This window comes from Hesperophylax consimilis, chromosome 22, assembly GCF_061612785.1.
Source record: "Hesperophylax consimilis isolate HC1 chromosome 22, BYU_Hcon_1.0, whole genome shotgun sequence".
Classification (NCBI taxonomy): domain Eukaryota; kingdom Metazoa; phylum Arthropoda; class Insecta; order Trichoptera; family Limnephilidae; genus Hesperophylax; species Hesperophylax consimilis.
The window spans coordinates 16,269,693-16,284,350 of record NC_142857.1 but is presented as its reverse complement, the minus strand read 5'-3'; the positions used below and the strand labels follow the sequence as shown (position 1 = coordinate 16,284,350).

The following is a 14,658-nucleotide window of genomic DNA, read 5'->3' as shown; positions in this document are numbered from 1 at the left end:
GCGATTTAAATCATGAAATATTCCGATAGATGCCACTTTAGCTCGAACTGAAGAGGGAAAATTCAAATTAATAACAATGGTAAAACACATAAATAACGACGATACATAAATTTAAAAAAAACGTAAAAAATAGTATAATCCTAGGCAATTTATATTTAAATGTGTTATGTAAGCAAAATAATCTCATCAAACATGCATTATGTCAGGGAGGGAGGGAGGGAGGGAGGGAGGGAGGGAGGGAGGGAGGATGAAACGCCAAATGATTATATCCCAACAAAATTATAGGTTTATGAACGTGGTAGGGGTAGGGAGGGGTAGGTTATATCACAAAAACAGACGAAGAACATCTAAATGCTAAATAACATTTAACAAATAGAAAAGCAATTGCAAAAAAGGAGAGGCGTGCATTACACCGACAGATCTGATATTGATTGAAAAAATGTAAGTTAAGTACGTAGGGGTGGAGGATGAAACGCCAAACGACTGTATCAACACGCAATTAAACGTTAGGGAGAGACGAAAAACAACCGAATACTTAAATAACATTTAGAAAATTGAAAAAAAATTCAAAAAAGAAGAGGGCCAACGGCACGCGGTGTTCCCAAGCGGTCACCCATCCAAGTACTGACCGCGCCCAATGTTGCTTAACTTCGGTGATCGGACGAGAACCGGTGTGTTCAACATGGTATGGTCGTTGGCGAACGCTGATATTGAGATGCGAATCTTATACTGGAGAATAATTTTATTATTTTTATAAAACTTTGACGTTCAGCGGAGTAGTGAACAGCCTACGAAAGCGCGATTTAAATCATGAAATATTCCGATAGATGCCACTTTAGCTCGAACTGAAGAGGGAAAATTCAAATTAATAACAATGGTAAAACACATAAATAACGACGATACATAAATTTAAAAAAAACGTAAAAAATAGTATAATCCTAGGCAATTTATATTTAAATGTGTTATGTAAGCAAAATAATCTCATCAAACATGCATTATGTCAGGGAGGGAGGGAGGGAGGGAGGGAGGGAGGGAGGGAGGGAGGATGAAACGCCAAATGATTATATCCCAACAAAATTATAGGTTTATGAACGTGGTAGGGGTAGGGAGGGGTAGGTTATATCACAAAAACAGACGAAGAACATCTAAATGCTAAATAACATTTAACAAATAGAAAAGCAATTGCAAAAAAGGAGAGGCGTGCATTACACCGACAGATCTGATATTGATTGAAAAAATGTAAGTTAAGTACGTAGGGGTGGAGGATGAAACGCCAAACGACTGTATCAACACGCAATTAAACGTTAGGGAGAGACGAAAAACAACCGAATACTTAAATAACATTTAGAAAATTGAAAAAAAATTCAAAAAAGAAGAGGGCCAACGGCACGCGGTGTTCCCAAGCGGTCACCCATCCAAGTACTGACCGCGCCCAATGTTGCTTAACTTCGGTGATCGGACGAGAACCGGTGTGTTCAACATGGTATGGTCGTTGGCGAACGCTGATATTGAGATGCGAATCTTATACTGGAGAATAATTTTATTATTTTTATAAAACTTTGACGTTCAGCGGAGTAGTGAACAGCCTACGAAAGCGCGATTTAAATCATGAAATATTCCGATAGATGCCACTTTAGCTCGAACTGAAGAGGGAAAATTCAAATTAATAACAATGGTAAAACACATAAATAACGACGATACATAAATTTAAAAAAAACGTAAAAAATAGTATAATCCTAGGCAATTTATATTTAAATGTGTTATGTAAGCAAAATAATCTCATCAAACATGCATTATGTCAGGGAGGGAGGGAGGGAGGGAGGGAGGGAGGGAGGGAGGGAGGGAGGGAGGATGAAACGCCAAATGATTATATCCCAACAAAATTATAGGTTTATGAACGTGGTAGGGGTAGGGAGGGGTAGGTTATATCACAAAAACAGACGAAGAACATCTAAATGCTAAATAACATTTAACAAATAGAAAAGCAATTGCAAAAAAGGAGAGGCGTGCATTACACCGACAGATCTGATATTGATTGAAAAAATGTAAGTTAAGTACGTAGGGGTGGAGGATGAAACGCCAAACGACTGTATCAACACGCAATTAAACGTTAGGGAGAGACGAAAAACAACCGAATACTTAAATAACATTTAGAAAATTGAAAAAAAATTCAAAAAAGAAGAGGGCCAACGGCACGCGGTGTTCCCAAGCGGTCACCCATCCAAGTACTGACCGCGCCCAATGTTGCTTAACTTCGGTGATCGGACGAGAACCGGTGTGTTCAACATGGTATGGTCGTTGGCGAACGCTGATATTGAGATGCGAATCTTATACTGGAGAATAATTTTATTATTTTTATAAAACTTTGACGTTCAGCGGAGTAGTGAACAGCCTACGAAAGCGCGATTTAAATCATGAAATATTCCGATAGATGCCACTTTAGCTCGAACTGAAGAGGGAAAATTCAAATTAATAACAATGGTAAAACACATAAATAACGACGATACATAAATTTAAAAAAAACGTAAAAAATAGTATAATCCTAGGCAATTTATATTTAAATGTGTTATGTAAGCAAAATAATCTCATCAAACATGCATTATGTCAGGGAGGGAGGGAGGGAGGGAGGGAGGGAGGATGAAACGCCAAATGATTATATCCCAACAAAATTATAGGTTTATGAACGTGGTAGGGGTAGGGAGGGGTAGGTTATATCACAAAAACAGACGAAGAACATCTAAATGCTAAATAACATTTAACAAATAGAAAAGCAATTGCAAAAAAGGAGAGGCGTGCATTACACCGACAGATCTGATATTGATTGAAAAAATGTAAGTTAAGTACGTAGGGGTGGAGGATGAAACGCCAAACGACTGTATCAACACGCAATTAAACGTTAGGGAGAGACGAAAAACAACCGAATACTTAAATAACATTTAGAAAATTGAAAAAAAATTCAAAAAAGAAGAGGGCCAACGGCACGCGGTGTTCCCAAGCGGTCACCCATCCAAGTACTGACCGCGCCCAATGTTGCTTAACTTCGGTGATCGGACGAGAACCGGTGTGTTCAACATGGTATGGTCGTTGGCGAACGCTGATATTGAGATGCGAATCTTATACTGGAGAATAATTTTATTATTTTTATAAAACTTTGACGTTCAGCGGAGTAGTGAACAGCCTACGAAAGCGCGATTTAAATCATGAAATATTCCGATAGATGCCACTTTAGCTCGAACTGAAGAGGGAAAATTCAAATTAATAACAATGGTAAAACACATAAATAACGACGATACATAAATTTAAAAAAAACGTAAAAAATAGTATAATCCTAGGCAATTTATATTTAAATGTGTTATGTAAGCAAAATAATCTCATCAAACATGCATTATGTCAGGGAGGGAGGGAGGGAGGGAGGGAGGGAGGGAGGGAGGGAGGATGAAACGCCAAATGATTATATCCCAACAAAATTATAGGTTTATGAACGTGGTAGGGGTAGGGAGGGGTAGGTTATATCACAAAAACAGACGAAGAACATCTAAATGCTAAATAACATTTAACAAATAGAAAAGCAATTGCAAAAAAGGAGAGGCGTGCATTACACCGACAGATCTGATATTGATTGAAAAAATGTAAGTTAAGTACGTAGGGGTGGAGGATGAAACGCCAAACGACTGTATCAACACGCAATTAAACGTTAGGGAGAGACGAAAAACAACCGAATACTTAAATAACATTTAGAAAATTGAAAAAAAATTCAAAAAAGAAGAGGGCCAACGGCACGCGGTGTTCCCAAGCGGTCACGCATCCAAGTACTGACCGCGCCCAATGTTGCTTAACTTCGGTGATCGGACGAGAACCGGTGTGTTCAACATGGTATGGTCGTTGGCGAACGCTGATATTGAGATGCAAATCTTATACTGGAGAATAATTTTATTATTTTTATAAAACTTTGACGTTCAGCGGAGTAGTGAACAGCCTACGAAAGCGCGATTTAAATCATGAAATATTCCGATAGATGCCACTTTAGCTCGAACTGAAGAGGGAAAATTCAAATTAATAACAATGGTAAAACACATAAATAACGACGATACATAAATTTAAAAAAAACGTAAAAAATAGTATAATCCTAGGCAATTTATATTTAAATGTGTTATGTAAGCAAAATAATCTCATCAAACATGCATTATGTCAGGGAGGGAGGGAGGGAGGGAGGGAGGGAGGGAGGGAGGGAGGGAGGGAGGGAGGGAGGATGAAACGCCAAATGATTATATCCCAACAAAATTATAGGTTTATGAACGTGGTAGGGGTAGGGAGGGGTAGGTTATATCACAAAAACAGACGAAGAACATCTAAATGCTAAATAACATTTAACAAATAGAAAAGCAATTGCAAAAAAGGAGAGGCGTGCATTACACCGACAGATCTGATATTGATTGAAAAAATGTAAGTTAAGTACGTAGGGGTGGAGGATGAAACGCCAAACGACTGTATCAACACGCAATTAAACGTTAGGGAGAGACGAAAAACAACCGAATACTTAAATAACATTTAGAAAATTGAAAAAAAATTCAAAAAAGAAGAGGGCCAACGGCACGCGGTGTTCCCAAGCGGTCACCCATCCAAGTACTGACCGCGCCCAATGTTGCTTAACTTCGGTGATCGGACGAGAACCGGTGTGTTCAACATGGTATGGTCGTTGGCGAACGCTGATATTGAGATGCGAATCTTATACTGGAATAATTTTATTATTTTTATAAAACTTTGACGTTCAGCGGAGTAGTGAACAGCCTACGAAAGCGCGATTTAAATCATGAAATATTCCGATAGATGCCACTTTAGCTCGAACTGAAGAGGGAAAATTCAAATTAATAACAATGGTAAAATACATAAATAACGACGATACATAAATTTAAAAAAAACGTAAAAAATAGTATAATCCTAGGCAATTTATATTTAAATGTGTTATGTAAGCAAAATAATCTCATCAAACATGCATTATGTCAGGGAGGGAGGGAGGGAGGGAGGGAGGGAGGGAGGATGAAACGCCAAATGATTATATCCCAACAAAATTATAGGTTTATGAACGTGGTAGGGGTAGGGAGGGGTAGGTTATATCACAAAAACAGACGAAGAACATCTAAATGCTAAATAACATTTAACAAATAGAAAAGCAATTGCAAAAAAGGAGAGGCGTGCATTACACCGACAGATCTGATATTGATTGAAAAAATGTAAGTTAAGTACGTAGGGGTGGAGGATGAAACGCCAAACGACTGTATCAACACGCAATTAAACGTTAGGGAGAGACGAAAAACAACCGAATACTTAAATAACATTTAGAAAATTGAAAAAAAATTCAAAAAAGAAGAGGGCCAACGGCACGCGGTGTTCCCAAGCGGTCACCCATCCAAGTACTGACCGCGCCCAATGTTGCTTAACTTCGGTGATCGGACGAGAACCGGTGTGTTCAACATGGTATGGTCGTTGGCGAACGCTGATATTGAGATGCGAATCTTATACTGGAGAATAATTTTATTATTTTTATAAAACTTTGACGTTCAGCGGAGTAGTGAACAGCCTACGAAAGCGCGATTTAAATCATGAAATATTCCGATAGATGCCACTTTAGCTCGAACTGAAGAGGGAAAATTCAAATTAATAACAATGGTAAAACACATAAATAACGACGATACATAAATTTAAAAAAAACGTAAAAAATAGTATAATCCTAGGCAATTTATATTTAAATGTGTTATGTAAGCAAAATAATCTCATCAAACATGCATTATGTCAGGGAGGGAGGGAGGGAGGGAGGGAGGGAGGGAGGGAGGATGAAACGCCAAATGATTATATCCCAACAAAATTATAGGTTTATGAACGTGGTAGGGGTAGGGAGGGGTAGGTTATATCACAAAAACAGACGAAGAACATCTAAATGCTAAATAACATTTAACAAATAGAAAAGCAATTGCAAAAAAGGAGAGGCGTGCATTACACCGACAGATCTGATATTGATTGAAAAAATGTAAGTTAAGTACGTAGGGGTGGAGGATGAAACGCCAAACGACTGTATCAACACGCAATTAAACGTTAGGGAGAGACGAAAAACAACCGAATACTTAAATAACATTTAGAAAATTGAAAAAAAATTCAAAAAAGAAGAGGGCCAACGGCACGCGGTGTTCCCAAGCGGTCACCCATCCAAGTACTGACCGCGCCCAATGTTGCTTAACTTCGGTGATCGGACGAGAACCGGTGTGTTCAACATGGTATGGTCGTTGGCGAACGCTGATATTGAGATGCGAATCTTATACTGGAGAATAATTTTATTATTTTTATAAAACTTTGACGTTCAGCGGAGTAGTGAACAGCCTACGAAAGCGCGATTTAAATCATGAAATATTCCGATAGATGCCACTTTAGCTCGAACTGAAGAGGGAAAATTCAAATTAATAACAATGGTAAAACACATAAATAACGACGATACATAAATTTAAAAAAAACGTAAAAAATAGTATAATCCTAGGCAATTTATATTTAAATGTGTTATGTAAGCAAAATAATCTCATCAAACATGCATTATGTCAGGGAGGGAGGGAGGGAGGGAGGGAGGGAGGGAGGGAGGGAGGATGAAACGCCAAATGATTATATCCCAACAAAATTATAGGTTTATGAACGTGGTAGGGGTAGGGAGGGGTAGGTTATATCACAAAAACAGACGAAGAACATCTAAATGCTAAATAACATTTAACAAATAGAAAAGCAATTGCAAAAAAGGAGAGGCGTGCATTACACCGACAGATCTGATATTGATTGAAAAAATGTAAGTTAAGTACGTAGGGGTGGAGGATGAAACGCCAAACGACTGTATCAACACGCAATTAAACGTTAGGGAGAGACGAAAAACAACCGAATACTTAAATAACATTTAGAAAATTGAAAAAAAATTCAAAAAAGAAGAGGGCCAACGGCACGCGGTGTTCCCAAGCGGTCACCCATCCAAGTACTGACCGCGCCCAATGTTGCTTAACTTCGGTGATCGGACGAGAACCGGTGTGTTCAACATGGTATGGTCGTTGGCGAACGCTGATATTGAGATGCGAATCTTATACTGGAGAATAATTTTATTATTTTTATAAAACTTTGACGTTCAGCGGAGTAGTGAACAGCCTACGAAAGCGCGATTTAAATCATGAAATATTCCGATAGATGCCACTTTAGCTCGAACTGAAGAGGGAAAATTCAAATTAATAACAATGGTAAAACACATAAATAACGACGATACATAAATTTAAAAAAAACGTAAAAAATAGTATAATCCTAGGCAATTTATATTTAAATGTGTTATGTAAGCAAAATAATCTCATCAAACATGCATTATGTCAGGGAGGGAGGGAGGGAGGGAGGGAGGGAGGGAGGGAGGGAGGATGAAACGCCAAATGATTATATCCCAACAAAATTATAGGTTTATGAACGTGGTAGGGGTAGGGAGGGGTAGGTTATATCACAAAAACAGACGAAGAACATCTAAATGCTAAATAACATTTAACAAATAGAAAAGCAATTGCAAAAAAGGAGAGGCGTGCATTACACCGACAGATCTGATATTGATTGAAAAAATGTAAGTTAAGTACGTAGGGGTGGAGGATGAAACGCCAAACGACTGTATCAACACGCAATTAAACGTTAGGGAGAGACGAAAAACAACCGAATACTTAAATAACATTTAGAAAATTGAAAAAAAATTCAAAAAAGAAGAGGGCCAACGGCACGCGGTGTTCCCAAGCGGTCACCCATCCAAGTACTGACCGCGCCCAATGTTGCTTAACTTCGGTGATCGGACGAGAACCGGTGTGTTCAACATGGTATGGTCGTTGGCGAACGCTGATATTGAGATGCAAATCTTATACTGGAGAATAATTTTATTATTTTTATAAAACTTTGACGTTCAGCGGAGTAGTGAACAGCCTACGAAAGCGCGATTTAAATCATGAAATATTCCGATAGATGCCACTTTAGCTCGAACTGAAGAGGGAAAATTCAAATTAATAACAATGGTAAAACACATAAATAACGACGATACATAAATTTAAAAAAAACGTAAAAAATAGTATAATCCTAGGCAATTTATATTTAAATGTGTTATGTAAGCAAAATAATCTCATCAAACATGCATTATGTCAGGGAGGGAGGGAGGGAGGGAGGGAGGGAGGGAGGGAGGGAGGATGAAACGCCAAATGATTATATCCCAACAAAATTATAGGTTTATGAACGTGGTAGGGGTAGGGAGGGGTAGGTTATATCACAAAAACAGACGAAGAACATCTAAATGCTAAATAACATTTAACAAATAGAAAAGCAATTGCAAAAAAGGAGAGGCGTGCATTACACCGACAGATCTGATATTGATTGAAAAAATGTAAGTTAAGTACGTAGGGGTGGAGGATGAAACGCCAAACGACTGTATCAACACGCAATTAAACGTTAGGGAGAGACGAAAAACAACCGAATACTTAAATAACATTTAGAAAATTGAAAAAAAATTCAAAAAAGAAGAGGGCCAACGGCACGCGGTGTTCCCAAGCGGTCACCCATCCAAGTACTGACCGCGCCCAATGTTGCTTAACTTCGGTGATCGGACGAGAACCGGTGTGTTCAACATGGTATGGTCGTTGGCGAACGCTGATATTGAGATGCGAATCTTATACTGGAGAATAATTTTATTATTTTTATAAAACTTTGACGTTCAGCGGAGTAGTGAACAGCCTACGAAAGCGCGATTTAAATCATGAAATATTCCGATAGATGCCACTTTAGCTCGAACTGAAGAGGGAAAATTCAAATTAATAACAATGGTAAAATACATAAATAACGACGATACATAAATTTAAAAAAAACGTAAAAAATAGTATAATCCTAGGCAATTTATATTTAAATGTGTTATGTAAGCAAAATAATCTCATCAAACATGCATTATGTCAGGGAGGGAGGGAGTGAGGGAGGGAGGGAGGGAGGGAGGATGAAACGCCAAATGATTATATCCCAACAAAATTATAGGTTTATGAACGTGGTAGGGGTAGGGAGGGGTAGGTTATATCACAAAAACAGACGAAGAACATCTAAATGCTAAATAACATTTAACAAATAGAAAAGCAATTGCAAAAAAGGAGAGGCGTGCATTACACCGACAGATCTGATATTGATTGAAAAAATGTAAGTTAAGTACGTAGGGGTGGAGGATGAAACGCCAAACGACTGTATCAACACGCAATTAAACGTTAGGGAGAGACGAAAAACAACCGAATACTTAAATAACATTTAGAAAATTGAAAAAAAATTCAAAAAAGAAGAGGGCCAACGGCACGCGGTGTTCCCAAGCGGTCACCCATCCAAGTACTGACCGCGCCCAATGTTGCTTAACTTCGGTGATCGGACGAGAACCGGTGTGTTCAACATGGTATGGTCGTTGGCGAACGCTGATATTGAGATGCGAATCTTATACTGGAGAATAATTTTATTATTTTTATAAAACTTTGACGTTCAGCGGAGTAGTGAACAGCCTACGAAAGCGCGATTTAAATCATGAAATATTCCGATAGATGCCACTTTAGCTCGAACTGAAGAGGGAAAATTCAAATTAATAACAATGGTAAAACACATAAATAACGACGATACATAAATTTAAAAAAAACGTAAAAAATAGTATAATCCTAGGCAATTTATATTTAAATGTGTTATGTAAGCAAAATAATCTCATCAAACATGCATTATGTCAGGGAGGGAGGGAGGGAGGGAGGGAGGGAGGGAGGGAGGATGAAACGCCAAATGATTATATCCCAACAAAATTATAGGTTTATGAACGTGGTAGGGGTAGGGAGGGGTAGGTTATATCACAAAAACAGACGAAGAACATCTAAATGCTAAATAACATTTAACAAATAGAAAAGCAATTGCAAAAAAGGAGAGGCGTGCATTACACCGACAGATCTGATATTGATTGAAAAAATGTAAGTTAAGTACGTAGGGGTGGAGGATGAAACGCCAAACGACTGTATCAACACGCAATTAAACGTTAGGGAGAGACGAAAAACAACCGAATACTTAAATAACATTTAGAAAATTGAAAAAAAATTCAAAAAAGAAGAGGGCCAACGGCACGCGGTGTTCCCAAGCGGTCACCCATCCAAGTACTGACCGCGCCCAATGTTGCTTAACTTCGGTGATCGGACGAGAACCGGTGTGTTCAACATGGTATGGTCGTTGGCGAACGCTGATATTGAGATGCGAATCTTATACTGGAGAATAATTTTATTATTTTTATAAAACTTTGACGTTCAGCGGAGTAGTGAACAGCCTACGAAAGCGCGATTTAAATCATGAAATATTCCGATAGATGCCACTTTAGCTCGAACTGAAGAGGGAAAATTCAAATTAATAACAATGGTAAAACACATAAATAACGACGATACATAAATTTAAAAAAAACGTAAAAAATAGTATAATCCTAGGCAATTTATATTTAAATGTGTTATGTAAGCAAAATAATCTCATCAAACATGCATTATGTCAGGGAGGGAGGGAGGGAGGGAGGGAGGGAGGGAGGGAGGGAGGGAGGGAGGGAGGATGAAACGCCAAATGATTATATCCCAACAAAATTATAGGTTTATGAACGTGGTAGGGGTAGGGAGGGGTAGGTTATATCACAAAAACAGACGAAGAACATCTAAATGCTAAATAACATTTAACAAATAGAAAAGCAATTGCAAAAAAGGAGAGGCGTGCATTACACCGACAGATCTGATATTGATTGAAAAAATGTAAGTTAAGTACGTAGGGGTGGAGGATGAAACGCCAAACGACTGTATCAACACGCAATTAAACGTTAGGGAGAGACGAAAAACAACCGAATACTTAAATAACATTTAGAAAATTGAAAAAAAATTCAAAAAAGAAGAGGGCCAACGGCACGCGGTGTTCCCAAGCGGTCACCCATCCAAGTACTGACCGCGCCCAATGTTGCTTAACTTCGGTGATCGGACGAGAACCGGTGTGTTCAACATGGTATGGTCGTTGGCGAACGCTGATATTGAGATGCGAATCTTATACTGGAGAATAATTTTATTATTTTTATAAAACTTTGACGTTCAGCGGAGTAGTGAACAGCCTACGAAAGCGCGATTTAAATCATGAAATATTCCGATAGATGCCACTTTAGCTCGAACTGAAGAGGGAAAATTCAAATTAATAACAATGGTAAAACACATAAATAACGACGATACATAAATTTAAAAAAAACGTAAAAAATAGTATAATCCTAGGCAATTTATATTTAAATGTGTTATGTAAGCAAAATAATCTCATCAAACATGCATTATGTCAGGGAGGGAGGGAGGGAGGGAGGGAGGGAGGGAGGGAGGGAGGATGAAACGCCAAATGATTATATCCCAACAAAATTATAGGTTTATGAACGTGGTAGGGGTAGGGAGGGGTAGGTTATATCACAAAAACAGACGAAGAACATCTAAATGCTAAATAACATTTAACAAATAGAAAAGCAATTGCAAAAAAGGAGAGGCGTGCATTACACCGACAGATCTGATATTGATTGAAAAAATGTAAGTTAAGTACGTAGGGGTGGAGGATGAAACGCCAAACGACTGTATCAACACGCAATTAAACGTTAGGGAGAGACGAAAAACAACCGAATACTTAAATAACATTTAGAAAATTGAAAAAAAATTCAAAAAAGAAGAGGGCCAACGGCACGCGGTGTTCCCAAGCGGTCACCCATCCAAGTACTGACCGCGCCCAATGTTGCTTAACTTCGGTGATCGGACGAGAACCGGTGTGTTCAACATGGTATGGTCGTTGGCGAACGCTGATATTGAGATGCAAATCTTATACTGGAGAATAATTTTATTATTTTTATAAAACTTTGACGTTCAGCGGAGTAGTGAACAGCCTACGAAAGCGCGATTTAAATCATGAAATATTCCGATAGATGCCACTTTAGCTCGAACTGAAGAGGGAAAATTCAAATTAATAACAATGGTAAAACACATAAATAACGACGATACATAAATTTAAAAAAAACGTAAAAAATAGTATAATCCTAGGCAATTTATATTTAAATGTGTTATGTAAGCAAAATAATCTCATCAAACATGCATTATGTCAGGGAGGGAGGGAGGGAGGGAGGGAGGGAGGGAGGGAGGGAGGATGAAACGCCAAATGATTATATCCCAACAAAATTATAGGTTTATGAACGTGGTAGGGGTAGGGTGGGGTAGGTTATATCACAAAAACAGACGAAGAACATCTAAATGCTAAATAACATTTAACAAATAGAAAAGCAATTGCAAAAAAGGAGAGGCGTGCATTACACCGACAGATCTGATATTGATTGAAAAAATGTAAGTTAAGTACGTAGGGGTGGAGGATGAAACGCCAAACGACTGTATCAACACGCAATTAAACGTTAGGGAGAGACGAAAAACAACCGAATACTTAAATAACATTTAGAAAATTGAAAAAAAATTCAAAAAAGAAGAGGGCCAACGGCACGCGGTGTTCCCAAGCGGTCACCCATCCAAGTACTGACCGCGCCCAATGTTGCTTAACTTCGGTGATCGGACGAGAACCGGTGTGTTCAACATGGTATGGTCGTTGGCGAACGCTGATATTGAGATGCGAATCTTATACTGGAATAATTTTATTATTTTTATAAAACTTTGACGTTCAGCGGAGTAGTGAACAGCCTACGAAAGCGCGATTTAAATCATGAAATATTCCGATAGATGCCACTTTAGCTCGAACTGAAGAGGGAAAATTCAAATTAATAACAATGGTAAAATACATAAATAACGACGATACATAAATTTAAAAAAAACGTAAAAAATAGTATAATCCTAGGCAATTTATATTTAAATGTGTTATGTAAGCAAAATAATCTCATCAAACATGCATTATGTCAGGGAGGGAGGGAGGGAGGGAGGGAGGGAGGGAGGGAGGGAGGATGAAACGCCAAATGATTATATCCCAACAAAATTATAGGTTTATGAACGTGGTAGGGGTAGGGAGGGGTAGGTTATATCACAAAAACAGACGAAGAACATCTAAATGCTAAATAACATTTAACAAATAGAAAAGCAATTGCAAAAAAGGAGAGGCGTGCATTACACCGACAGATCTGATATTGATTGAAAAAATGTAAGTTAAGTACGTAGGGGTGGAGGATGAAACGCCAAACGACTGTATCAACACGCAATTAAACGTTAGGGAGAGACGAAAAACAACCGAATACTTAAATAACATTTAGAAAATTGAAAAAAAATTCAAAAAAGAAGAGGGCCAACGGCACGCGGTGTTCCCAAGCGGTCACCCATCCAAGTACTGACCGCGCCCAATGTTGCTTAACTTCGGTGATCGGACGAGAACCGGTGTGTTCAACATGGTATGGTCGTTGGCGAACGCTGATATTGAGATGCGAATCTTATACTGGAGAATAATTTTATTATTTTTATAAAACTTTGACGTTCAGCGGAGTAGTGAACAGCCTACGAAAGCGCGATTTAAATCATGAAATATTCCGATAGATGCCACTTTAGCTCGAACTGAAGAGGGAAAATTCAAATTAATAACAATGGTAAAACACATAAATAACGACGATACATAAATTTAAAAAAAACGTAAAAAATAGTATAATCCTAGGCAATTTATATTTAAATGTGTTATGTAAGCAAAATAATCTCATCAAACATGCATTATGTCAGGGAGGGAGGGAGGGAGGGAGGGAGGGAGGGAGGGAGGGAGGATGAAACGCCAAATGATTATATCCCAACAAAATTATAGGTTTATGAACGTGGTAGGGGTAGGGAGGGGTAGGTTATATCACAAAAACAGACGAAGAACATCTAAATGCTAAATAACATTTAACAAATAGAAAAGCAATTGCAAAAAAGGAGAGGCGTGCATTACACCGACAGATCTGATATTGATTGAAAAAATGTAAGTTAAGTACGTAGGGGTGGAGGATGAAACGCCAAACGACTGTATCAACACGCAATTAAACGTTAGGGAGAGACGAAAAACAACCGAATACTTAAATAACATTTAGAAAATTGAAAAAAAATTCAAAAAAGAAGAGGGCCAACGGCACGCGGTGTTCCCAAGCGGTCACCCATCCAAGTACTGACCGCGCCCAATGTTGCTTAACTTCGGTGATCGGACGAGAACCGGTGTGTTCAACATGGTATGGTCGTTGGCGAACGCTGATATTGAGATGCGAATCTTATACTGGAGAATAATTTTATTATTTTTATAAAACTTTGACGTTCAGCGGAGTAGTGAACAGCCTACGAAAGCGCGATTTAAATCATGAAATATTCCGATAGATGCCACTTTAGCTCGAACTGAAGAGGGAAAATTCAAATTAATAACAATGGTAAAATACATAAATAACGACGATACATAAATTTAAAAAAAACGTAAAAAATAGTATAATCCTAGGCAATTTATATTTAAATGTGTTATGTAAGCAAAATAATCTCATCAAACATGCATTATGTCAGGGAGGGAGGGAGTGAGGGAGGGAGGGAGGGAGGGAGGATGAAACGCCAAATGATTATATCCCAACAAAATTATAGGTTTATGAACGTG

General features: G+C 38.2%; 18 non-coding genes across 18 annotated transcripts; all 18 read right to left on the bottom strand.

The window, feature by feature from the left end:
- Nucleotides 1-580: 580 nt before the first annotated feature.
- Nucleotides 581-699, bottom strand: LOC149413093 (5S ribosomal RNA). The gene has a single exon (XR_016304437.1). It is a non-coding gene; the product is annotated as a 5S ribosomal RNA (ribosomal RNA).
- A 679-nt stretch (nucleotides 700-1,378) lies between these two features.
- LOC149413092 (5S ribosomal RNA) lies at nucleotides 1,379-1,497 on the bottom strand. The gene has a single exon (XR_016304436.1). It is a non-coding gene; the product is annotated as a 5S ribosomal RNA (ribosomal RNA).
- A 687-nt stretch (nucleotides 1,498-2,184) lies between these two features.
- LOC149413091 (5S ribosomal RNA) lies at nucleotides 2,185-2,303 on the bottom strand. Its single transcript, XR_016304434.1, has one exon. It is a non-coding gene; the product is annotated as a 5S ribosomal RNA (ribosomal RNA).
- A 667-nt stretch (nucleotides 2,304-2,970) lies between these two features.
- On the bottom strand, nucleotides 2,971-3,089 carry LOC149413090 (5S ribosomal RNA). The gene has a single exon (XR_016304433.1). It is a non-coding gene; the product is annotated as a 5S ribosomal RNA (ribosomal RNA).
- Nucleotides 3,090-3,768: 679 nt separating this feature from the next.
- LOC149413089 (5S ribosomal RNA) lies at nucleotides 3,769-3,887 on the bottom strand. The gene has a single exon (XR_016304521.1). It is a non-coding gene; the product is annotated as a 5S ribosomal RNA (ribosomal RNA).
- A 695-nt stretch (nucleotides 3,888-4,582) lies between these two features.
- On the bottom strand, nucleotides 4,583-4,701 carry LOC149413088 (5S ribosomal RNA). The gene has a single exon (XR_016304432.1). It is a non-coding gene; the product is annotated as a 5S ribosomal RNA (ribosomal RNA).
- Nucleotides 4,702-5,370: 669 nt separating this feature from the next.
- On the bottom strand, nucleotides 5,371-5,489 carry LOC149413087 (5S ribosomal RNA). The gene has a single exon (XR_016304431.1). It is a non-coding gene; the product is annotated as a 5S ribosomal RNA (ribosomal RNA).
- A 675-nt stretch (nucleotides 5,490-6,164) lies between these two features.
- Nucleotides 6,165-6,283, bottom strand: LOC149413086 (5S ribosomal RNA). The gene has a single exon (XR_016304430.1). It is a non-coding gene; the product is annotated as a 5S ribosomal RNA (ribosomal RNA).
- Nucleotides 6,284-6,962: 679 nt separating this feature from the next.
- On the bottom strand, nucleotides 6,963-7,081 carry LOC149413085 (5S ribosomal RNA). Its single transcript, XR_016304429.1, has one exon. It is a non-coding gene; the product is annotated as a 5S ribosomal RNA (ribosomal RNA).
- A 679-nt stretch (nucleotides 7,082-7,760) lies between these two features.
- Nucleotides 7,761-7,879, bottom strand: LOC149413084 (5S ribosomal RNA). Its single transcript, XR_016304428.1, has one exon. It is a non-coding gene; the product is annotated as a 5S ribosomal RNA (ribosomal RNA).
- Nucleotides 7,880-8,558: 679 nt separating this feature from the next.
- LOC149413083 (5S ribosomal RNA) lies at nucleotides 8,559-8,677 on the bottom strand. The gene has a single exon (XR_016304427.1). It is a non-coding gene; the product is annotated as a 5S ribosomal RNA (ribosomal RNA).
- A 675-nt stretch (nucleotides 8,678-9,352) lies between these two features.
- LOC149413082 (5S ribosomal RNA) lies at nucleotides 9,353-9,471 on the bottom strand. The gene has a single exon (XR_016304426.1). It is a non-coding gene; the product is annotated as a 5S ribosomal RNA (ribosomal RNA).
- A 675-nt stretch (nucleotides 9,472-10,146) lies between these two features.
- LOC149413081 (5S ribosomal RNA) lies at nucleotides 10,147-10,265 on the bottom strand. Its single transcript, XR_016304425.1, has one exon. It is a non-coding gene; the product is annotated as a 5S ribosomal RNA (ribosomal RNA).
- Nucleotides 10,266-10,956: 691 nt separating this feature from the next.
- LOC149413080 (5S ribosomal RNA) lies at nucleotides 10,957-11,075 on the bottom strand. Its single transcript, XR_016304423.1, has one exon. It is a non-coding gene; the product is annotated as a 5S ribosomal RNA (ribosomal RNA).
- A 679-nt stretch (nucleotides 11,076-11,754) lies between these two features.
- On the bottom strand, nucleotides 11,755-11,873 carry LOC149413079 (5S ribosomal RNA). The gene has a single exon (XR_016304422.1). It is a non-coding gene; the product is annotated as a 5S ribosomal RNA (ribosomal RNA).
- Nucleotides 11,874-12,552: 679 nt separating this feature from the next.
- Nucleotides 12,553-12,671, bottom strand: LOC149413078 (5S ribosomal RNA). The gene has a single exon (XR_016304421.1). It is a non-coding gene; the product is annotated as a 5S ribosomal RNA (ribosomal RNA).
- Nucleotides 12,672-13,348: 677 nt separating this feature from the next.
- Nucleotides 13,349-13,467, bottom strand: LOC149413077 (5S ribosomal RNA). The gene has a single exon (XR_016304420.1). It is a non-coding gene; the product is annotated as a 5S ribosomal RNA (ribosomal RNA).
- Nucleotides 13,468-14,146: 679 nt separating this feature from the next.
- LOC149413076 (5S ribosomal RNA) lies at nucleotides 14,147-14,265 on the bottom strand. The gene has a single exon (XR_016304419.1). It is a non-coding gene; the product is annotated as a 5S ribosomal RNA (ribosomal RNA).
- Nucleotides 14,266-14,658: the final 393 nt, after the last annotated feature.